Raw genomic sequence first — 24,999 nt, 5'->3', positions numbered from 1 at the left:
TAACATGCCTCCCAGGGCGCCCCCCCAGCGCCCTGCACCCAGTGACAACCGTTGGTGATATGTGTGTGGGAGCATGGAGCACAGCGTTACCGCTGTGCTTTACCTTCCGTCACTGAAGTCTTCTGCCGTCCTGAAGTCGTCTGATCTTCTCATACTCACCCAATTTCTGCCTTCTGGCTTCTGTGAGGGGGTGACGGCGTGGCTCCGGGAACAAGCAGCTAGGCGCACCAAGTGATCGAACCCTCTGGAGCTAATGGTGTCCAGTAGCCGAGAAGCAGAGCCTTGAAACTCACAGAAGTAGGTCCTGCTTCTCTCCCCTCACTCCCACGCTACAGGGAGGCTGTAGCCAGCAGGGCTCCCTGAAAATAAAAAACCTAACAAAAGTCTTTTTCTAGAGAAACTCAGTAGAGCTCCCCTAGTGTGCATCCAGTCACTCCTGGGCACAAAGTCTAACTGAGGTCTGGAGGAGGGGCATAGAGGGAGGAGCCAGTTCACACCCAGTTTTAATTCTTTTTAGTGTGCCCAAGCTCCTGCGGATCCCGCCTATACCCCATGGTCCTTTTGGATTCCCCAGCATCCTCTAGGACGTAAGAGAAATTATTATTATTATTATTACTACCAGTTATTTATATAGCACACACATATTCTGCAGCGCTTTACAGAGAATATTTGCCCATTCACATCAGTCCCTGCCCCAGTGGAGCTTACAATCTATATTCCCTACCATATCATATGTACACACAGACACATTCATGCTAGGGTTAATTTTTGTTGGGAGCCAATTAACCTACCAGTATATTTTTGGATTGTGGGAGGAAACCGGAGTACCCGGAGAAAACCCACGCAAGTACAGGAAGAATATACAAACTCCGCACAGTTAGGGCCATGGTGGGAATAGAACCCATGACCTCAGTGCTGTGAGGCAGTAATGCTAACCATTACACCATCCGTGCAGCTAAGATATATTAAACTCTGAATCATTTGCAGATCCTCCAAGTGGTGTATGCTCAGCTGCGGAGCATGCACAGTGTACAATATATCTAGATCTATCTGCAAAAGGACTTTTATGCAAAGCTGAATTAGACACAACATTGGTAAACTCCACATTTCAGGGGGTTACAATAGAGCTGGGATGACATTATTACCAATTATTTCTGTGATGTGATTGAGGTATGCAGTGGTGCTGAGGGGGAGGGGGGAGGGAGGAGGTACAAATGACCCAGGCCCAGCTCACTAACCCCTCCCCCTCGCCAAAGGTATACCTGTACTGTGACCGTCCGGCGGCGGCAACATCTTCCTGGTGATATCATCTTGAGATGGCACTGCACATAGAAAGCAAATACTCTGACACTGTGCCAGAGTCTTTGCTCTTTAGTGGCCAGCGTCATCTTCCCAAATATCACTGGAAGATGGCGCTGGCCGGGAAATAGGGACCGACTTCCAGATCAAGTAAGGTATGAAACGGGTGCACTCCCTCACGTCCCCCTGTGAAAAAAGGCACCCCCTTGTGGAGTGAGCTTTTATTATTAAAATATTTTTATACTATAGGGTATAGTTATGCCCAACTTATTAAGCCACACCCCCACCTCTTTACCAGGGCCCGGCATGGCTCTCTAGTGCCCTGGAGGTGTGATAGGGGCACAGGTCGGCAGGAACGAAAATAATAGGGGTCTTCCAGCCAGAAAAAAAATATTCCGTGCAATTCTGCACAACTCACCAAACTTCAGATGGCATTGCCAGAACAGAAGCTTTAAAAATGCTTTGTTAGAACAAAGCATTTTTTTCAGTGCAGCACTGTATAAACAATTTCTCTTGATTCATAAAAAAGAAAGGTACTTGTTAATTATAGGGGCACCACTGTATTTCAACAATATTGCATGATAAGATAGTAATCGACCAAGATTACAAGCATGAGAAAATTATATATATATCACAAATAAGAATCACCCCTACTTTAGTGTACTTCTGTTTATTTTTATTTTCCACATGTTCAATTTTCCTTTATCTCATTTTACATATTAAATTACAGGTTTATGTTATTTAAATTATTATATATGTTTATCTAGAAAATAAATGAAAATTAACCATTTAGTCAGAAAGTCTTTGTTAGATTTTAAAAACTCCAAACTCTTTTTGTATTACAAATGTCATGAAATTCAGATAAATATACGTTTTAAAAATAATATTTTTCTTTGCTACTAATGTCATTCCTGAAAGGGAAGAAAATCAGTTGAAGATTCCTTTCAGCTGACAAAATGTATTTCTTCCTTCATTGTGTTACCAAATAGCAGATTGAAGGCAAACACAGAAATGTATTTCAACATACTATTTAATGTAACTTGAATGCAACCTTTGAAATGATTCAGAAATACAACCCACAGAATTGAGATTCTTTATCAATAACCTACTACAGTGGTTCATCATCCGGTTTGTGCTTTGACCTTATAAAAGACTACAATGCAAGACAAGCGCACATACCCCGAGGTTGTGCCACTTTTGGATTATAGCTCAGTGTCACTGTGCATTTCGTCTTCCATGGACAAGTGCTTTAATCTTTGCAAGTAGCAGGAAAGCTACAGAATGGAGGGCTCCATCGATTTATCTCTTGTCAGAAAAGCAGAATAATCTTAAAAAGTGGAAGCATTCATTAGTTCATTAGGATTAAGTGTTGCAGATTACACTTTTCTTCTTCTTTAGTGAGCATATGTTTTCTTTTCAAGTGTCCTGAGTGTTTATTTTATCATGATGAAAGTCAAAGGGTAATTAAAGAAATTAAAAATAACTCCATGAGCTGATACAGCTTTTTACATAAAGGAATGGAGCGCTCATTTAACTCATTATCACAACCTAACATATAGTCATGCTCTGAATTTACACCTGTTTGACTGAAACTACTTACTGTACGTATGAAGTTCTATGTAAAGTGTGACAGTCAGTTGTGTTTACTGCAACTGCCAAAACTGTAGATCTAAAGGACCTTAATTACCAACTGCAAGATGAAACCCAAACAGATTCACATCCTAGGCTAGGGCATAAAGCTTAAATCTTAGTGTAATGCGTAACATATGTATTTGATTTATAAATCGTATATGCTGTGCTGTGATTGTGAATAGGGGACACACTGCCGAAAGCTGCACTATACTCTGTTGTATTGGCTGTAATGAGACTCTGGACTCACAAGTGGCTGTGCTGTGACTGTGTATAGGAGGCACACTGCTGAAAGCTGCGCTATACTCTGTTGTAATGGCTGTAATGAGACTCTGGACTCATAAGTGGCTGTGCTGGTACTGTGTATAGGGGGAATGCTGCTGAAAGCTGCGCTATACTCTGCTTTAGTGGCTGTAATGAGACTGGACTCATAAGTGGCTGTGCTGTATAAAGTTACTGTGAATAGGGAGCACGTTGCATGCTGCTGAAAGCTGCGCAATACTCTGCTGTAGTGGCTGTAATGAGACTCTGGACTCACAAGTGGCTGTGCTGTGACTGTGTATAGGGGACATGCTGCTGAAAGCTGCGCTATACTCTGCTGTAGTGGCTGTAATGAGACTCTGGACTCACAAGTGGCTGTGCTGTGACTGTGTATAGGGGGCACACTGCTGAAAGCTGCGCTATACTCTGTTGTAATGGCTGTAATGAGACTCTGGACTCATAAGTGGCTGTGCTGGTACTGTGTATAGGGAGAATGCTACTGAAAGCTGCGCTATACTCTGCTTTAGTGGCTGTAATGAGACTGGACTCACAAGTGGCTGTGCTGTATAAAGTTACTGTGAATAGGGAGCACATTGCATGCTGCTGAAAGCTGCGCTATACTCTGCTGTAGTGGCTGTAATGAGACTCTGGACTCACAAGTGGCTGTGCTGTGACTGTGTATAGGGGACATGCTGCTGAAAGCTGCGCTATACTCTGCTGTAGTGGCTGTAAAGAGACTCTGGACTCACAAGTGGCTGTGCTGTGACTGTGTATAAGAGGTATATTGCACGCTGCTTAAAGCTGTGCCATATATTGCTGTAGTGGCTGTAACGAGACTCCGGACTCACAAGTGGCAGTTCTGTATAAGGTGACTGTGTATAGCGGGCATGCTACACACTGCTGTATGCTGCACTGTACTTTGCTGTAAATTGGACTGGTTGGTGCGCTTTACACTAGTGCGCTTTGTTCACATGCATGTATAAGCCCTGCGATCCACACAGTTTGAACCGAGCTGCAAAGCTGCAAGTTTAAACAGAATTATATGCTCATATTTTAGATCTGGATAGGTTTTGCTAAAACCACCCTTTCGTGTTTTGGTTTTGGATCTGTGGCACAAACACCTGGCCCATCTAGGAGTGGCACTGCAGTGGCAGAAAGGATGGCATTTCAAAAAACTAGGCCCCAAAAAGCACATGATGCAAAGAAAAAAAAAGATGTGCACCAAGGTCGCAGGATGACTAAGCTAAGCGACACAAGTGTGCGGCACAAACACCTGACCCATCTAGGAGTGGCACTGCAGTGGCAGACAGGATGGCACTATTCAAAAACTAGGCCCCAAACAGCACATCAAGCAAAGAAGAAAAAGAGGTGCAATGAGGTAGCTGTATGACTAAGTTAAGTGACACAAGTGTGCTGCACAAACACCTGGCCCATCTAGGAGTGGCACTGCAGTGGCAGACAGGAAGGCACTTAAAAAAATTAGTCCCCAAACAGCACATGATGCAAAGAAAAAAAGAGGTGCACCAAGGTCGCTGGATGGCTAAGCTAAGCGACACAAGTGTGCGGCAGAAACACCTGGCCCATCTAGGAGTGGCACTGCAGCAGCAGACAGGATGGCACAATTAAAAAACTAGGCCCCAAACAGCACATCATGCAAAGAAGAAAAAGAGGTGCAATGAGGTAGCTGTATGACTAAGCTAAGCAACACAAGTATGTGGCACAAACACCTGGCCCATCTAGGAGTGGCACTGCAGTGGCAGACAGGATGGCACTTAAAAAAATTAGTCCCCAAACAGCACATGATGCAAAGAAAAAAAGAGGTGCACCAAGGTCACTGGATGACTAAGCTAAATGACACAAGTGTGCGGCACAAACACCAGGCCCATCTAGGGTTGGCACTGCAGTCCCACTGCACTAATGGCGGATACCGGACGCACGTCTAACACCAACATAGCTGTAAAGGCCTCAGTTATTCGCTTTGCAACAGGATGACTGCTGTCATATTTCGTCTTTCTCACAAAGGACTGTTGGACAGTCATTTGCTTAGTTGAAGTAGTACAAGTGGTTTTCCGACTTCCCCTCTGGGATGACGATCGACTCCCAGCAGCAACAACAGCAGCAGCAGCAGCAGCAGCACTAGGAGGAAGTGGTTCTTGATCTTTACCTATTTTGTCCTCCAAATTTTCATTCTCCATTATTTTTCTGGAGTTATATAATAACAGCAGCAAAGGAGAGTGTACCTCTACACCACACAGGGCAAACCCTGTAAAAATTATTTGGATTAAATATTAATAACCCCTTTATTTGGAGTAAATAATATACAGCACAGGACAGCACCACTGAACTTATATGGCAGCACCACTGGACTGGACTTATACGGCAGTATCACTGGACTGGATTTGTACGCCAGTACCACTGGATTTATATGGCATTACCACTGGACTTATATGCCAGTACCACTGGAATTATCCCCGATCAGTCTGTTTGTATCGCACTGTAGGAGTAAGTCCTGGGCTACGCACAGACTGCACAGACTGGAAAAATAATTTGATGGTGAGTGAGATGCGAACAGATTTGCAGATGTCCGCTGTCTGGTGAAATTTTCGCATGCCGCACACTTGCATGGGGCGGGTTTTCACTCTCTATGGGCGACAGCTATCTGATCACAGACTGCTGCAAAAATGCACAGCAGCGATCATGTCTGAATTAGGCCCTATATCTGCTGCTGCAGCGGTTCCTGGCGACTTCACACTGCCAGTGAGTCCCGGCTAGTGAAATTTTGCTGCATTTGGGGAGCAGTTGGTGTAGCTCCCCTATTTGAATTTTGGACTGTGCTGCAGCCACACATCTGGAACCGCCACTGGATGTTAGTGGATGTGGCTTGAAGGTCACAAATAATGAGTAAATAATTTAAATTCCACTTAAAGCCCTCCACTAAATCAATAAATTGTGTAGCAGCCTTCATGTGGGACCTCAGAGAAACAGTGGGGGTAATTCCAAGTTGATCGCAGCAGGAATTTTTTTTTTAGCAGTTGGGCAAAACCATGTGCACTGCAGGGGAGGCAGATATAACATGTGCAGAAAGAGTTAGATTTGGGTGGGTTATTTTGTTTCTGTGCAGGGTAAATACTGGCTGCTTTATTTTTACACTGCAATTTAGATTGCAGATTGAACTCACCACACCCAAATCCATCTCTCTCTGCACATGTTAAATCTGCCTCCCCTGCAGTGCACATGGGCCCTCATTCCGAGTCGTTCGCTCGGTAATTTTCATCGCATCGCAGTGAAATTCCGCTTAGTACGCATGCGCAATAATCGCACTGCGACTGCGCCAAGTAATTTTACAATGAAGATAGTATTTTTACTCACGGCTTTTTCTTCGCTCCGGCGATCGTAGTGTGATTGACAGGAAATGGGTGTTACTGGGCGGAAACACGGCGTTTTCGGGGCGTGTGGATAAAAACGCTACCGTTTCCGGAAAAAATGCAGGAGTGGCCGGAGAAACGGGGGAGTGTCTGGGCGAACGCTGGGTGTGTTTATGACGTCAAACCAGGAACGACAAGCACTGAACTGATCGCAGATGCCGAGTAAGTCTGAAGCTACTCTGAAACTGCTAAGTAGTTTGTAATCGCAATATTGCGAATACATCGGTCGCAATTTTAAGAAGCTAAGATACACTCCCAGTAGGCGTAGGCTTAGCCTGAGCAACTCTGCTAAATTCGCCTTGCGAGCGATCAACTCGGAATGAGGGCCATGGTTTTGCCCAATTGCTAACTAAATACCTGTTGCGATCAACTTGGAATTACCCCCAGCATGTGGCCATAAATAAAAAGGAGATAAAACAGAAGTAAGGCCCCTATCCCAGAAATAATTTGGTCTCCAGGTGGATTGTGCAGTGCTTTGTGAATCTTATGAAAGTGATAATAAACAGGAGGGATAGGATGGAGAGTGTAGAGATAGGGTCATATTCCTCGCCATCTAAGAGTCATATGGAGAAGCATCTTAAGCTCTTTTTCTGTAATATCATTGGAAAGCACCTTATAAAAACGTATATCCTAAAGTTACCTCTTAGCAGATTCAATATCACATATGAGGATTTCTTTTAAAGATATCAAAATCTTGATCACTATTTTCCGGTACAAGACTTTTAAGCATATCCACACCAGCTTGATTTGTTTTGTCTAGTAATATTAATATCATCAATACCAGATATAGGGGTGTTATTCAGGTTTGTTAGCAAACCAAAAAGTTAGCAATTGGACAAAACCATATTGCAGTGCAGAGAGATTTAGACTTGGGTGCGGTATGTTCAAAGTGAAATCTAAATTGCAGTGTAGAAATTAAGCAGACAGTATTTATTCTGCATAGAAACAATATAACCAACCCAAATCTAACTCTCTCTGCACATGTTACATCTGCCCCACCTGCAGTGCAATATGGTTTTGCCCAATTGCTAACTTTTTTTGTTTGCTCACAAACATGAATAACCCCCTTAGGCAGTTTCTTGGTTGCAAAATAGCCAAATCCACTAACGTGTCTATTCTGTTCTACAAAAGTTAAAATAAGGTTTATTGTTTAGTGGAGGAAAATTTTGAGTTCTGGACAAAAAGCTAATCTCCTTCAGTGAGTTTCTTTGAGGACCAATTGTAAACTTCTCAAGCGTTCAACTGAACCTTTGATTTATTCTTTTACTTTTCTCCGCAACTGGCTCTGAATCTGAGACTCTCGTTTTGTTTGGTGATTGTGATAGTATTTCCTAATGATCTGTGGTGATGCGGTAGCAGTGCCTTCTGTTTGATCTTCCTCTACCTAAAATAGTCTTACATGGAAATTATTGTTCTTTAAATCTTGTTGCCGCAGGTAAAGGATCAGCTGGATCCCTTCTTATAGCATCTAAAGGGGAAAAAGGGGCAATAGTGTTGTAGTCTTGTAAATTCTTCTTAAATGTCCTCTCTATGATTTCTCTTTCATATTGATCCAAAAAGGATATTGAAAATGTAATCACTTAAACCTCAGGGACTTAACGAAACAATAGAGTTTGAATTCATATGATCCTTTTCTCTTAATTTTCAATGTTTAGTTAATTCAATTTTCCCGTATAATTAATGCATTTCCTGAAATGGGGGAGTTCAATTAGGGGTGAGGTTTAGCAAGCAAAAAAACACTCTGCCCATTGCGTGAGAAAGAAAAAATAATGATACTTACCCTTCTGGTGATCTCCCCTCCATATTTGCACTGGTAAAGGGGCTGCTGGGAGGCTCGAGGGCAGGGAGAAGTAGTTCTTCTAGATGCTGCCTCTGTGGGGATCACACACATAGGGGAGGGGGCACACACACTCACACACTCAGAGGCAGATGTATTAACCTGGAGAAGGCATAAGGAAGTGATAAACCAGTGATGTGCGCAAGGTGATAAAGGCACCAGCCAATCAGATCCTAACTGTTAATTTACATATTGGAGCTGATTGGCTGGTGCCTTTATCACCTTGCGCACATCACTGGTTTATCACTTCCTTATGCCTTCTCCAGGTTAATACATCTGCCCCTCAGTCACAAATACTTACCAACACTCATACACAATTAAACACACACACATTACTACACTAGCCACTAGCTAGTTGCTTAAGTAGTCCTCAGGCGGGGGCCACAGTGATTTGTCCTTAAAATATTGATTTTAGAAAAAATCAGAATTGCTCTGTATGTGAAAAAAGATGCATTGATTTCTATTGTCCTATTTTCTGTCCTATAATTGAATAGCAAAACCCAGCGACTGCGGGAAAAACCCTTTGCTGCAATTTTTTTTTTCCAATTTCCCACCCTCAGGTGAGTTCTCCCTTAATGTTTTTTTTACATTTAATTGATCTATTGGTGTAGCTATATGCTACATTTTTGTATTGTTATTTTCTATCTGAATAACAGATCAGTTTTACTTCCCTGTGACTCAGACGCTCTGGTTATAATCGATATCTGGAACTGCTGGATTTGATCCCATTAGTGGTGATCATACTGAGCCTCCAGTACTATCATGTTTCATTAGTAGGGGACTATTTTCCACTGGCGACTTTTTAAACTAATCTTCTGCCGGTATTTTATTCATATGCTTTTATATTGTGCTTTTTACTTGCATTGAATTGACTATTTTCACATATGCACTCTTTATATTGTTTATTTAGTATTATTATAATTTGGCCCACTCTCAGAGTTTTTATATGTATATTTTGTTATTACATTGTTTATTTCAGATTATCTGTCACTGTGTTTGTACAGTATGTGTCTCTGTGTACATGGCACCATCTACTCTCTTTATATATATATATATATATATATATATAGCTTCCTTTAAACAACAGGGTGACAGGTTTTGAGTCCATGTTCCTCCTGCTGTCATACTGTGTGCCTTTGGAATACTGTCTTTCTGGCTGGATATTAACCCCTGGCTCTTTGATGACTTACGGTGGGTACACACTGATAAATATATCTGCAGATCAATTGATCTGCAGATATATCTATGGACGGATCGGGCAGTGTGCTGTGCATACACACTGCCCGATCCATCGGGGACTGACGTCATGAACTGGGCGGGTGTGTACACACACCCGCCCAGTTCAGCTGTCAATCACTGCTGGCTGCCGCAGCTTGTGTACGGCGGTTGGCTGGTCACAGATACACACACAGCGATGCATCAATATATCGGTAGATATATTGGCCATCGGCTGTGCTGCGGGGCCGACGTGATATGTCTGTGAATGACGGAGTTCACAGACATATCGCCCGTACACACTGGCCGACCGACCCGCAATATATCGGCCGTTCAATAGAATGGCCGATATATCGGCCAGTGTGTACGGGCCTTTATGCCCTTATTTACCAGTGATAAATTTCACTGTGAGTGATAAATTGCACCAGCCAATCAGCTCCTAACTTCCATGTCACAGGCTGTGTTCGAAAAATTACAGTTAGGAGGTAATTGGCTGGTGCAATTTATTACTCACAGTGAAATTTATCACTCATTGATAAATAAGGGCATTAGCCTTTAGCTGTTAACCCCTTGTTCTCATGTGACTATCTCTAGCTCTCAAATGTCGGGCACATCTCTACTGTGGACCCTTGGTTATTCTCTGGACTTGCTACTCAGCCTCTGTACTTCAAGATACAGTAAACCTTTACTCAGAGTGTTCTTGCTAATGGAATCCACAAGGCCTCCTGATAGTATTATGGGTGTGTAATCTGGCATCCCGGCCTGTATACTGACGGACGGCATCCCGGTCGCTAGTAAATCATACTGATCCCGTTTGAGGCATCTGGACGCAGATGGGACTTCTGTTTCAGAAGAACCTTTAGTACCCATCATTGGGTGGTTGAAAATGCTGCTACTAAAGATGCTGAAGAACAATGGGCTCATATGCATTCAGAGATTCCAATACTCCCGTGGATGGACTCAGACCCCCATTAGCATAAACTAGTAAGTAGGCTGCGCCAGATACAAAAGCGGCCACAGAACAGTCCAACTCAGCCCCTATATTCCTGTCAGTCTAAGATATAAATCACACACACCACTTCCTAATGTTTCTGGCTAATCCATTCTGAATGAATCTTTCTAGTGATGACATTTATTACTTATTACAAACTTTGTTTCAACATATGTTTCAGTTTGATAGCACATTCAGGGCCTTATTCTGAGTCGCATGTGGACGCAATTTCGTCTCTTGCTAAAGTCACATCTATATGCTAATGCCTCGGCCAATCTCTTATAAACTGAGACACCCACTTGTAGTAATTTGCACCTTCAGCAATCCATCTTGGTGCGTCTTTAGGCATTCCATCAATTAAAGATCAGCCATTGTCAACGAATATGCCCGCGTCTGCCTAACCATCCCCCTTTAACCCCCCCCCCACCCCGAAAGGCCAACCAAAATCCATACTCCCTGCATTCAGATTTGTTCTGTGTCTCTGGGACACGTGTATCAAATAAACCATTATTATTATTATTACCAGCTAATTATATAGCGCACACATAATCTGCAGCGCTTTACAGAGAATATTTGGCCATTCACATCAGTCCCTGCCCCAGTGGAGCTTTCAATCTATATTCCCTACCACATGTACACACACTCATTCACACTAGGGTTAATTCTTGTTGGGAACCAGTTAACCTACCAGTATATTTTTGGATTGTGTGAGGAAACCGGAGCACCCGGAGGAAACCCACGCAAGTATGGGGAGAATATACAAACTCCACACAGCTAGGGCCATGGTGGGATCGAACCAATCAGTGCTGTGAGGCAGTAATGCTAACCATTACACCATCCGTACTGTCCATACCATGCCAAACCATCGACCAGCTGCGCTCATATCGGCATAGGGGTGTATTCAATTGATGTTGGATCTTTTCCGACGGACAGGATCCGACATTTTAGTATTCAATTAAAGTCGGATTGACATTGTCAGAAACGCAAGTTCGACAAAACACGTGAATCCGTCTAATCCGCCTATCCACATGCATTCCAACAAGTTGGATTTTCTGACTTATTGGATAAACGGGAGTTTGATTGAATAGGTCGAATCTGGATTCGACCTTAAACTCCCGTTTATTCAACAAGTCGGGAAATCCGACTTGAATTGGATACAACTAATAGTGTGCGACTCTGAATCATGCACTCAATATTGAATCATCATCATTATTGCTATACACTGTCAACATAGAAATAAATATGAAAAATTTGAACTGAAGTTAGGATAGTATTTCACCTTCATGTGGATGGTGGACTGGAAAGTACATTGTACCCTTTCATATATAAAATAATTAAAGGAAAGTGGTGTTGGCACAAGTGTGCTATGGTGTCCCTTCCAAGGATATGTGCTACTATACAATTAGCGCAGCCTATCACACAAAAAGGGGACATCAGCAGGGTTCACCTTAAAATGTTCAGATTTAAGTTTCAAAGTTGTGAAAGACATTATATATCACAGAACAAATGTTCCAAACAGGACATACTGTACAACTATGCAAGATTTAATGATGTAGCACAAAAGTTCAAAGTGTCATTTGGTGTAAAACGTTCCTCCACATAAATGCCTTTGCTATAGTTGTAAGACATAAGGGATTGTACAAAGTTTTTAGTAGGAATGAACATTATTTTATTCCAGGTAAACACATCTCCTAAATAACCTTAGGAGTACCTCTGAATTTAAAGCATCCCCTCCTCTCCATATATCCTGGACTGAAATTAAAGATTTATTACCAATGTATACACATTATTATTAAAATGATAAATAATAATAATAATAATTATTATTATTATTATTACTACTATTATTTCAAATAACATATAAGAGAGTCTGACTTAGCGCCCTCTTTGTGATGAGTGGTCTGTTCTACTTCCGTGTGCTTAGCCTGATCGTGTGATGTCTTTATTTCATCTTCCAAGGTGAACTTCAATATGGGGGCGCATACTCTATTTGGGGGGTGGGGAGTCTATATGATCAGTGCTAATGCTCAGACTGCCATCCACACTAGGATAATACACCAGGGTATAGTATTCAAGACAAGTTGTTTATAAAGAGGACTATCAAGTGGCCTGATGGTACATAAAAAGCATAAGGAGTGTGATGGCACACAAGGTGCACGTGGAGTGTCTAATGGCACACAAGGGGCCTCTGGAGTGGCCTGGGGGTGCATAATAAGGGGCATTTGGAAGGGTCTGATGGCACATAAGGGGTGTGATTTTCCATTAGGGCTGCTGGAGGGGTATGATGGCTCTTACGCTGTACTCTGTGATGGCTCTTACACAGGGCACTTAATGCACATAAATGGCAAGGGGTCTAATGGAATAATTATAGCACATGGGGCATGTGGAGAGTAATATTCTGATGACAATAACCCCCCTTATATATATATTGCACTGTGTGCCCACTACACCGCCGCCCCCATATGTATGCCCATTACCAGCCTACAGTTTTGCCAGAGTCTGCAAAGTGATGCTGCCAATGTGGAGTAGCAAGAGAGGAAGATAAACCTACAAATATTTAAATGCCAGAAAGATACAAGTCACATGATGTGTTACTGTTTTGTGCTGTGACCAAATGGGAGTGCGTTAAGTCTTTGGTATTTCAGGACCTTTTTAAAAATGTATTACATTATTTTAAACCAATATACTAATTAAAATAATACACAAATCAATATCTTAATCAATATCCGTTTCAAACAGCAAGTGTAACAATTAGTAGTCTCCCTATGATCTAAAGATTCTAACTTACAGCACAGGCAGCACTGTTGTATGGAGCCAAAGGACACTAGTAATCAGACCATACTTGCCTACTTTTGAAAAAGCATTTCAGGGAGATTGTGAAAGTAACACCTATCAGCGCCGACATGTTCTGCTACATCTGAGAGGCGTGTCATGAAAATTACTTACATGGAAACGTAAATGAGCCCCACAGTTAGTATACTGTATACACATATACTGTAAGTGGCCATGAGAAACCTTATTTAAAATGCATGTAGCCATAGGGATCATTGTGCCTTATAACCAATACAGGGAAGTGGCACTGATGATCCCATTTGAGTATATATTTCTCTGATTCCCCCCTCCCCAAAAAATGTAACCGCTATATAATGGGGGTAAGGTAAAATCCAGGAGATTGCTGGTCTATTGAGGAAGTCAGGGAGATTGCTACTATTACAGGAAGACTCCTGCAAAATGAGGGGGGGGGGGTAGGTAACTATGAATTAGGCTAATCCTGGTTTACAAGCACTCGCTGGCGTAGGCCTAAAGGAGTGCTAGCCACCTTAAAATAAAGCACAATCGATAGAAAAGCTTGGCGCTAGACAGTTTACAGGAAAGCCTAAGACAACTTGGTAACATACAATGAATGACATTTATGGCATAACATAAAACTCACAGGAGTCTAGCAACAAAGTAACATAAACAAATGTAAATATAAAAACCTTTGGGCCACCTCTGTATACACAATGTAGCAAAAAATATCTATAGATATTAGATAATATCAGTTAAAAAGTATCATCTGCAAAAGTTAAACTGAGTGTATTCCAGCATAAACCAACAATATTGTCAGCACCTTAATATGTATCATCTGGTATACACCTAGAGCTCATCTGTAACTGTCTTAAGGTGGGTACACACTGATAGATATATCTGCAGATCAATTGATCGGCAGATATATCTGTGGACGGATCGGGCAGTGTGCTGTGCATACACACTGCCCGATCCGTCGGAGACTGACGTCATGAACTGGGCGGGCGTGTGCACACGCCCGCTCAGTTCAGTGTGAATCACCGCCGGCCGCCGCAGCATGTGTACGGGCGGTCTGCTAGTTGCCCATACACACACAGCGATGCGCCAATATATCGGTAGATATATTGGCCGTCGGCTGTGCTGCAGGGCCGATGCGATATGTCTATGAACGACGGAGTTCACAGTCCTGAAGTAGTAAAGTGAGGAATGAACCACTCTGATCCATAATGTTCCTGTATCCTAAACGCCACGTAGGGCAGCTTCTTCAATAGCCGGGTGCAGATTGTAAATGGAAATGCAGAGCGTTCTAATTGCTTGGGTTTCTCCCAGGTGCCACTGTTTGTACTCTCACATACTGGTAAGATAATTGTCTTCTGACACTAAGACAGCCCCAGCATTCCCTCAGCCTATTCCTAACCCTCCCTTCCCTGCAGCCTAAACCTCCCTTCCCCTTCCCCCGCAGCTTATCTGCCTGGTGTCCTGGTCCACGCTTGTTAGGGATCCCATCAGTCGGTATTTCGGCACCGCAATGGTGCTCCTTGTCAGGATGCTGGTGCCAGCATTTCGATCAGTGTACGGATTTCGTCATCAGTATTTCGACTGACGGGATCCCGGGAATACAGATTGCAAGCTCCATTAGGACAGGAACTGATGTGAATGGCTGAAATATACTCTGACAAGCACTGTGTAATATGCGCACTATATAAATATCTGTTAATAAATAATGTGTTATGAATTTCATGCACTTAGTGGAATAGTCTACTCAGATAACGATGGCTGTATAGGAGACAAAGATGTTCAAAAAGGAAACCAAAGTCCCATTATGGCTCTATGACTGCTCCTCATCATTGTTACTCTCTGAAGCTCTCATGTAATTGGGGACAAAGGAAACAAGGCATGAACAAGTGTATAAGAAACCAAATCTCATTTTGGGTCAATGACTCCTACTCACTGCTGGCGATCTCCAAAGATATATCCTGAGCAATTAAGGCTTGTAGTGCGTAAGTAGTTTATAACTCAAATTAGTTAAATATTGTTATGCAGGTAACAGGTCCGGTTCTAGACCTTGTGGTGCCCAGGGCGAGAGTTTCCTTTTTCCCCCTCCCTCGGACAGGCAAAACAGGGATAGTGCGCGCCGTAAGTGCGCAGCAAAATATAGGGAAGGGTGTAGCTACAGTTATGCCCCCTGTAGTTGTGCCCCCTGTAGCTGTGCTCCAAGTAGAGTTGTGCCCCTAGCAGAGTTGTGCTCCCTATAGCTGTGTCCCTTGTAGCTGTGCCCCCAGTAGCTTTGCCCCCAGTAGATTTGCCCCCTGTAGCAGTGTCCTCAGTAGCTGTGCCCTCAGTAGCTGTGCCCCCTGTAGATGTGCCCCTGTAGTTATGTTGCTGTTACGCACACCAGTGCTAACAGGAGTATACCGGTGTATGAACAGAGAGGGAAGCGAAGCAAACGAACTCACAGACAGTATAACATAACATACACAGGAGGTGATGGAATAACTAATAAACACAAAGTGAACGGAGAAGCCCAAAGGCTCAGGAATTGGGTGTCTCCCTAGTGTCAGGAATGCTCAGATGGAATAGAGCGGACAATGAAGCGATGTGTAGTGATTTAACATGTGGAGCACCTGAAATGATGTTGCTAAGAGCAACAGAAAAAACCCCAAAGGGTTACCAACGGGTGTGGGAATAAACTCATTGGTCAGAGATAGAAATATAGACACAAGGAGAGTATCCACAATCCTAACCCCCACTTGCAGGGCACATGTTCAGCTTACTGCCACTAAACTGACACCTGGACGCCCTGCACAGTGAGGGAGGATTAAGCAAGCAGGTCTGAGAGTACAGCCGCAAACCTGCTGGGTTCACAGAATAACAAAAGAACCCCAGCAGGTCAAACAACTGACTCCATTCTTACTGCTAGGTCCGGATTGGCAGAATGAAGTACCGAATCCCAAGGCCTATTCGCAGTAAGCAACAAGTAAATACAAAGTCACACAGTACTAGCTAACTCTCTGGAACTGACTAACAAAGATTCAGCAGCATTTGCCTAGCCTGAGAGGATGGTTTATATAGCAGGTGCTGTCCACACCCCACTCAGACCTCACAGACTGTGAGCACAAAACCAGCGCCGGATTCCCTGCCGTGCACAGAGCCTGTAACCACTACACAGTAAAAACCCGGACCGGAGTATCAGCTGCGCTCAGGTTACTTCGCTAACACTTGCCTCCCGGTTGCCATGGCGATGTGGCAGCACAGAGCAGGAGATCCTAACAGTACCCCCCCTCTGACGAGGGGTCAAAGAACCCCTACCACCGGGTTTATCGGGGAACTGCGAGAAGAAAGAGCGTATCAGTCTGGGGACATGAAGATCACAACTGCGCACCCACGACCGCTCCTCCGGGCCATACCCCTTCCAGTGCACCAAAAATGACAGCCGACCCCGAACCATCTTGGAGTCAAGAACCCTTTCAACCACAAACTCCCTCTGACCCCGTATCAGAAAAGGAGAATGTCTTCCACTGGAAGAAGGATTACTAACCGCCAGTTTTAAAAGGGAACAATGAAATGTTTTATTGATACCCAATGAACGGGGCAGATCTAACTGAAATGCCACCGGATTGATAACCCTGGTGATCTTATAAGGGCCGATGAACCGGGGGCCAAACTTATGAGATGGCTGTCTCAACTTCAAATTCTTGGTGGACAACCAGACGAAGTCTCCTAATTTGAAGCTGCAGGGTCTTCTCCGCTTATCAAAAACCCTTTTGGTCACTAATGACACAGACACAAGGGCTTTCTTCACTTTCCTCCAAATACCCCTAAGGACCGAAACAACAGAGGAACCACCAGACGTGGAATCCAGGGGGTCAAAAGAATTGGCCTTAGGATGATGCCCATACACACAAAGGAAGGGAGAGATCCCTGTAGCAGAGTGAGCCGCGTTGTTATAGGCAAACTCCGCCATGGACAGATGAGCAACCCAGTCAGTATGACACTTGGAGACATAACACCTGAGGAACTGCTCCAAGGACTGGTTCACCCTCTCAGTCTGCCCATTAGACTGTGGATGGTAGCCTGACGACAAGCTCACAGAAATCTGGAGATCAGAACAAAATGCCCTCCAGAATTTGTCCACAAACTGGGATCCACGGTCAGAGACCACGTCAAGTGGCAACCCGTGGAGGCGCACAACATGCTGCATAAATAACTCAGACAGGCGTCTGGCCGATGGCAACCCAACCAGTGATACGAAATGCGCCATCTTCGAAAACCTGTCAACGACAACCCAAATGGCTGTCATCCCCAAGGATTTGGGCAAGTCCACCACAAAATCCATGGAAATGTGGGTCCATGGCTTAGACGGAATAGAGAGTGGATGTAATGGGCCGACAGGAACCCCTCTAGGAGTTTTATTTCGGGCACAAACGTCACATGCCCGAACCCACTGATCCACATCCCTAGCCACCGAGGGCCACCACACCACCCTAGACAGCAACTCCCGAGTTCTGGCAATACCCGGATACCCTGCCGACCTCTTGGCATGGAATTCCAGGAACACTCGCTGTCTTAACCTAGGAGGCACAAACAAGAGACCTACCGGAAGGTCTGGAGGAGCCTGCTCCTGTGCTCTAAGGACTAATGACAAGAGGTCCTGGGTAATGCCCACTTTAATACATGATGGGGACACAATGGGCAATGGCTCCTCAATGGTCTCTTGAACTGGAGCAAAACTCCGCGAGAGCGCATCAGCCTTGATGTTTTTTGACCCAGGGCGATATGTTATCAAAAAATTAAAGCGAGCAAAAAACAAAGCCCATCGTGCCTGCCTGGCATTGAGCCGCTTCGCTGACTCTAAATATGCCAGATTCTTATGGTCGGTGAGAATTGAGACCACAAACTTAGCCCCCTCAAGCCAGTGTCTCCACTCCCCGAGTGCATCCTTTATAGCCAACAATTCCCGGTTACCCACATCATAATTCATCTCGGCAGACGAAAATTTACGGGAAAAGTAAACATAGGGATGAAGGCGATTATCAGACACCCCCATCTGAGAGAGCACTGCCCCAATACCTATCTCAGAGGCATCCACTTCTACCACCAAAGGACGCTCTGGATCTGGGTGTCGCAGCACCTTGGCCGAGACAAATGCCCTTTTGAGACGGGCAAAGGCCGCTTTGGCCTCACAAGACCAGTGAGCAACATCCGCCCCTTTCTTAGTGAGTGCCACCAAGGGGGCCACTATAGACGAAAATCCAGCTATAAACCGTCTACAAAAATTCGCAAAGCCCAGAAAACGCTGAAGCGCCTTCAAACTAGTGGGCTGCACCCAATCCAGGACTGCCTGTACCTTAGAACCCTCCATTTGGAAACCTTCTGAGGAGTTAATATACCCTAGAAATGCTATTTGCTGGACTTCAAACTCGCACTTCTCCAGCTTCGCCCCAAGCTGGTGGTCTCTGAGTTTCTGGAGGACTAAGCGTACATGCTTTCGATGTTCCTCCAGGGAATGAGAGAAGATTAGGATGTCATCTAGATAAACAACTAAGAATCTATCCAAATATTCCCTGAGCACATCGTTCATGAATTCCTGGAAGACTGCCGGGGCATTAGAGAGCCCAAAAGGCATCACCAAATATTCATAATGCCCTGAGTGGGTATTAAAGGCAGTCTTCCATTCATCCCCCTCTCTTATTCGGATTAGATTGTAAGCACCGCGTAGGTCAATCTTAGAAAAAATGGTGGCAGTACGAAGCTGGTCAAACAAAACCGAAATGAGAGGCAGTGGGTACGAGTTTTTAATCGTGATACGGTTCAATTCCCTGAAGTCGATGCAGGGTCGCAACGAACCGTCATTTTTACCCACGAAAAAGAACCCCGACCCAACTGGGGACTGTGAGGGTCTGATAAATCCCTTAGCCAAGTTCTCCTGAATGTACTCTGCCATAGCCTGAGTCTCAGGACGTGACAGGGAGTACAACCTGCTCTTGGGAAGCTTAGCATCCGGCAACAAATCAATGGCACAGTCATAGGGGCGATGGGGAGGTAGTACCTCCGCAACTTTTTTGGAGAACACATCCGCAAAATCTGCATAACATCCTGGCAATCCTGGCAAATTTAGCTGCGAGAGCCTGACTGGAAGGCTCAAGCAACTCCTGAAACAATCACTACCCCAACTAAGAATCTCCCCAGAGACCCAGTCAAATTGAGGGTTATGGGCCCTTAACCAGGGTAACCCCAAAACCAATGGGGCAAAAGAACAGACAGTCACATAAAAAGACAATTTTTCAGAGTGTGTGGCTCCAATAAACAAAGGAATTTGGCTGGTGCAGGAGGTAATTTTACCCTGGGACAATGGTTCCCCGTTTAACCCACAGATCTCAATCTCTGATACCAAAGGTACTGAGGGAACAGAGTGTTCCAGGGCGAATTGACGGTCCATGAAAACCCCATCGGCCCCACTGTCAACAAAGGCCTCAATCTTGACAGTTTGACCGAGGATCTCCAAAGTCACCGGAATGAGAAAAGTCTTTTTAGGAAATTCTGACTTCTGGCCTGACAGGATATTTCCCATCACCCTCAGGCCCTGAAGTTTTCCGGTTTTTCTGGGCATGATACTACAACATGACCTTTATTCCCACAGTACAAACACAAACCCTGCTGTCTCCTCCGCGTCTTCTCACGCGAGGAGAGGCGGGTAGCCCCAATCTGCATAGGCTCCTCGGAATATTCCTCAGAGTCTGAGGTTCCCTTGGGAAAAAAGGAAACTGCGGTCTCCCTTTCAAGCCTACGCTCTCTCAGCCGTCTATCCACCCGGATGGATAACTGCATGAGCTGATCTAAGCTATCAGGCGAGGGATATTGTACCAGTTGGTCCTTTATCTGGTCAGAAAGGCCCCATCGGTACTGGTTTCTCAGGGCTGGGTCATTCCACTGGGTATCATGAGCCAACCTCCGAAACTCCGTACTATAAACCTCAGCTGGCCGTCGCCCTTGCTTAAGAACCGTAATCTGAGCCTCGGCTGAAGCCATCTTGTCAGGGTCATCATACAAAATGCCCCGTGCCGTAAAAAAGCATCAACACTTTTAAGCGACGGACAGTCAGGCTGTAACCCATATGCCCAGACCTGTGGGTCTCCTTGTAGCAAGGAAATCACCATGCCCACCCGCTGAATCTCCGACCCAGAAGACTGGGGCCTAAGCCTGAAATATAGCTTACAGCTCTCCTTGAAACAAAAGAACTGCAAGCGATCTCCAGAAAAACGATCCGGGAGATTTACTTTCGGCTCCTTAACCCCTGAACTTGCCGCTGCTGCTGCGGGAGCTCCGCTAGCGGCCTGCGGGGTGTTCATTTTAATGGACATCTCATTAAATTGTCGAGTCAGGACCTGCACCTGATCGACCACCTGTTGCAAAGTATTTTGAGGGGTATGCTCCATATTCCCACAAAATTTCAACAGGAGTAAGGCTGCTGAATATGTTACGCACACCAGTGCTAACAGGAGTATACCGGTGTATGAACAGAGAGGGAAGCGAAGCAAACGAACTCACAGACAGTATAACATAACATACACAGGAGGTGATGGAATAACTAATAAACACAAAGTGAACGGAGAAGCCCTAAGGCTCAGGAATTGGGTGTCTCCCTAGTGTCAGGAATGCTCAGATGGAATAGAGCGGACAATGAAGCGATGTGTAGTGATTTAACATGTGGAGCACCTGAAATGATGTTGCTAAGAGCAACAGAAAAAACCCCAAAGGGTTACCAACGGGTGTGGGAATAAACTCCTTGGTCAGAGATAGAAATATAGACACAAGGAGAGTATCCACAATCCTAACCCCCACTTGCAGGGCACAGGTTCAGCTTACTGCCACTAAACTGACACCTGGACGCCCTGCTCAGTGAGGGAGGATTAAGCAAGCAGGTCTGAGAGTACAGCCGCAAACCTGCTGGGTTCACAGAATAACAAAAGAACCCCAGCAGGTCAAACAACTGACTCCATTCTTACTGCTAGGTCCGGATTGGCAGAATGAAGTACCGAATCCCAAGGCCTATTCGCAGTAAGCAACAAGTAAATACAAAGTCACACAGTACTAGCTAACTCTCTGGAACTGACTAACAAAAAAAGATTCAGCAGCATTTGCCTAGACTGAGAGGATGGTTTATATAGCAGGTGCTGTCCACGCACCACTCAGACCTCACAGACTGTGAGCACAAAACCAGCGCCGGATTCCCTGCCGTGCACAGAGCCTGTAACCACTACACAGTAAAAACCCGGACCGGAGTATCAGCTGCGCTCAGGTTACTTCGCTAACACTTGCCTCCCGGTTGCCATGGCGACGTGGCAGCACAGAGCAGGAGATCCTAACAGTCGCTTACAAAAAAAAAATACTCACCAGCCCTGCTCCTGCTTCCCTACCGCTGCTGCTGTCCTCCGTCTCCGGCCGCCGCTCCTCGGATCTATGGGAGAGACGTCATGATATCTCACCCATAGCGCCGCACAGACACTAGAGGTCAATTATGACCTCTAGCGTCTGCGGCCGCTCCCACAATGTCATGTGGTGCGTGGCATTGTGGTGCGCACGGCAGCATGTGGGAGTATGTGGGAGGGTCAGGGAGCATGTGGGAGGGTCAGGCGGTGGCAGCGGCGGCAGCGCCATCAGGACTGCGGCGCCCCGAGCAAAAAGCCTGCTTGCCTGTGGCAAGAGCCACTCCTGCTGGTAATTCTCTATTGCCCACTACATTTGTCGGTGCTACTAGGCTTTCCTACAGGAGGCAAATCTGTACAGTATATATGGTAACTGAAGCATCCACATGTCTCAATGCAGTATATACCACCAAGGCACCAACAATTGCTTTTCAAGGGATTATACTGTTTTTCCTTTTTGATGTAAACAACTGCTTTTGACCAAAAACCAACAAGCTCCTTTTTGCATCCTGGCTGACCAGATTTCTGCCAGAGTCCCCCTGATACACCATGACCAGTGACAAAAGCCACCAAAGTAAAATCTCAGGTTAGACAGGTCTGCAGGTGTAATGCTGTGCCACTGTAGCCCTTGCTGCTTATAATGCACGTTCCTGTTCATAAGTGCATTGGAATTCACTCTTTTTCTAAGTGACATTTTAGATTGGCCTCAAGATGAATCCTAAATGTAATAATAAAGCTATTTAAATGCCAAACAATCCCATTATCTGTAGGGCCCCTTTTACATTTGTATTAGCGCTCAGCGGCATAAGAGTCCCAGACTGGCTGAGGTCTCACCTTTGTGGGACCTGACCACAGTATTTTTAGGAATCTCACAGTAGATGCAGGTCCTGCACCTTTGCCATATTTCCTTCTTAACAGGAGCATTGCCAGGCCCTTTATAGAATGCTGACGTTAATACAATGATACACATCACATGCTAACTTCAGTGTATTTTGCAAATTGGGAGCCATAAGTCCATGACAAGTAGAAGTGCTATGTATCCCTGTAGGACCCCTGTCAGAATGTATGCACATTGACTCTGGGATTCTGGAGCATTGGGAATGCAAAATAAAGCACTAGCCAAGTATAAAATATCATTCTATTCCCCTGCAATTTCTACAGTTGATTTCACAACTGTAAAGGTGTGTACACATGGTGAGATTTATCCGTGCGATATTGACTACATAGTCAAAATTGCAGGGAAAGTTAGTGAAAATCGCAAGGTGCTAGCCACCTTGCGATCCCAATGCGCAGTCCCGGGGATGGTATCTCAAGGTTAAGGTGTGTACACACGATGAGATTTCTCCTTTTGATTTTGGCTATACAGACAAAATCGCAAGGAAAGTTAGTGCAAATCGCAAGGTGTTAGGCCGCACTCCCGCGTGGTCGGTATCGTAAGGCTAGATAGACAGTGCAGGCAAGTCAATCTTAACTATCTAGTGTACGATCTAGTACAAAGTATAGTCACAATTGGCACTTAGTCCAAATCATACATAGACAATATCAAAAGTACAGATAGTCAAAATCTGTGCTATCTGGGCTCTGGGGGAGTTCAAGGGAAATCGCATAGTCAAAATCGGGCATAGCAAGGATCATGTGTATGCACCTTTAGATAGACTGTGCAAGCAAATCAATTTTGACAATCTAATACTAAAGTATAGTCAAAATTGGCACTTAGTCAATATCGCAAGCACACATAGTCAATACCGCACAGACCATTTCGCAGTCTAAATCGAAGATAGCCAAAATCTCACTGTATGTATGCACCTTAACCAAATCAGATACTGATGGCAGTAGAGGGCACACTACCTTAATCAGTCCCCTATAGTCCACAGCTATCCAATATAAGACATCTGATTTGTGAACCAAAAGATGGGGGGTCTGAATGGTCTTATCACATGTCTAAACGCAGCAGTATTTACTAGTGCTTGTATAGTCTCTGTTATCTATGCTACTGTATTTGTGTCTCCCAGGTATGGAATATTAAGTCAGGTTGACTTAAATTTGTACTAATAACTCTGATCTAATTGCAAAATTGTAAATTGTAAATTGCTATACAAGTGTACAGTATGTATGACTTGTCTTTGCAAAATTTTAATTCCTGAAATGTTATTAGGTAGTGATGACAGCAATATTTCTGCCCAAAATAAAGCTCCTTAGTCTGCTAGCATGTGACATGCATGCTTTGCTCCCTGCCACTTTGCCCCATCACTCGTAAGTCGAGACTTCCAGGATCCAAGGGACGGCTTGGATTCCAAATCAAGGCAAAATGCTATCCTCCTGGCATTGGATGTCGTGGGTTTTGAATTCAATATAAGATTCTGCAGCAAGATTCGGGCGTCATTTCACAGCAGACGCCAAATTGCTGTGTGCTGCTGACATCTGTGTTTACTCCACTCCAGTGCTGAGTTTAACTATCTGTCCATCCACTCCAATGCTGCTGAGCTTAACTATCTGTCCATCCACTTCAGCACTTAGCTGACCTATCTGTCCATCCACTCCAATGCTGCTGAGCTTAACTATCTGTCCATCCACTTCAGCACTTAGCTGACCTATCTGTCCATCTACTCCAATGCTGCTGAGCTTAACTATCTGTCCATCCACTCCAGTGCTGAGCTGACCTATCTGTCCATCCACTCCAGTGCTGCTGAGCTTAACTATCTGTCCATCCACTCCAGTGCTGAGCTGACCTATCTGTCCATCCACTCCAATGCTGCTGAGCTTAACTATCTGTCCATCCACTCCAGTGCTGAGCTGACCTATCTGTCCATCGAGTCCAATGCTGCTGTGCTTGACTATCTGTATATCCACCCCAGTGCTGAGCTGACCTATCTGTCCATCCACTCCAATGCTGCTGAGCTTAACTATCTATCCATCTACTCCAGTGCTTAGCTAACCTATCTGTCCATCCACTCCAATGCTGCTGTGCTTAACTATCTGTCCATACACTCCAGTGCTTAGCTAACCTATCTGTCCATCCACTCCAATGCTGCTGAGCTGACCTATCTGTCCATCCACTCTAATGCTGCTGTGCTTAACTATCTGTCCATCCACTCCAGTGCTTAGCTAACCTATCTGTCCATCCACTCC

Source organism: Pseudophryne corroboree, chromosome 1 (genome assembly GCF_028390025.1).
Source record: "Pseudophryne corroboree isolate aPseCor3 chromosome 1, aPseCor3.hap2, whole genome shotgun sequence".
Lineage (NCBI taxonomy): Eukaryota > Metazoa > Chordata > Amphibia > Anura > Myobatrachidae > Pseudophryne > Pseudophryne corroboree.
This window is presented reverse-complemented; position numbering follows the sequence as displayed.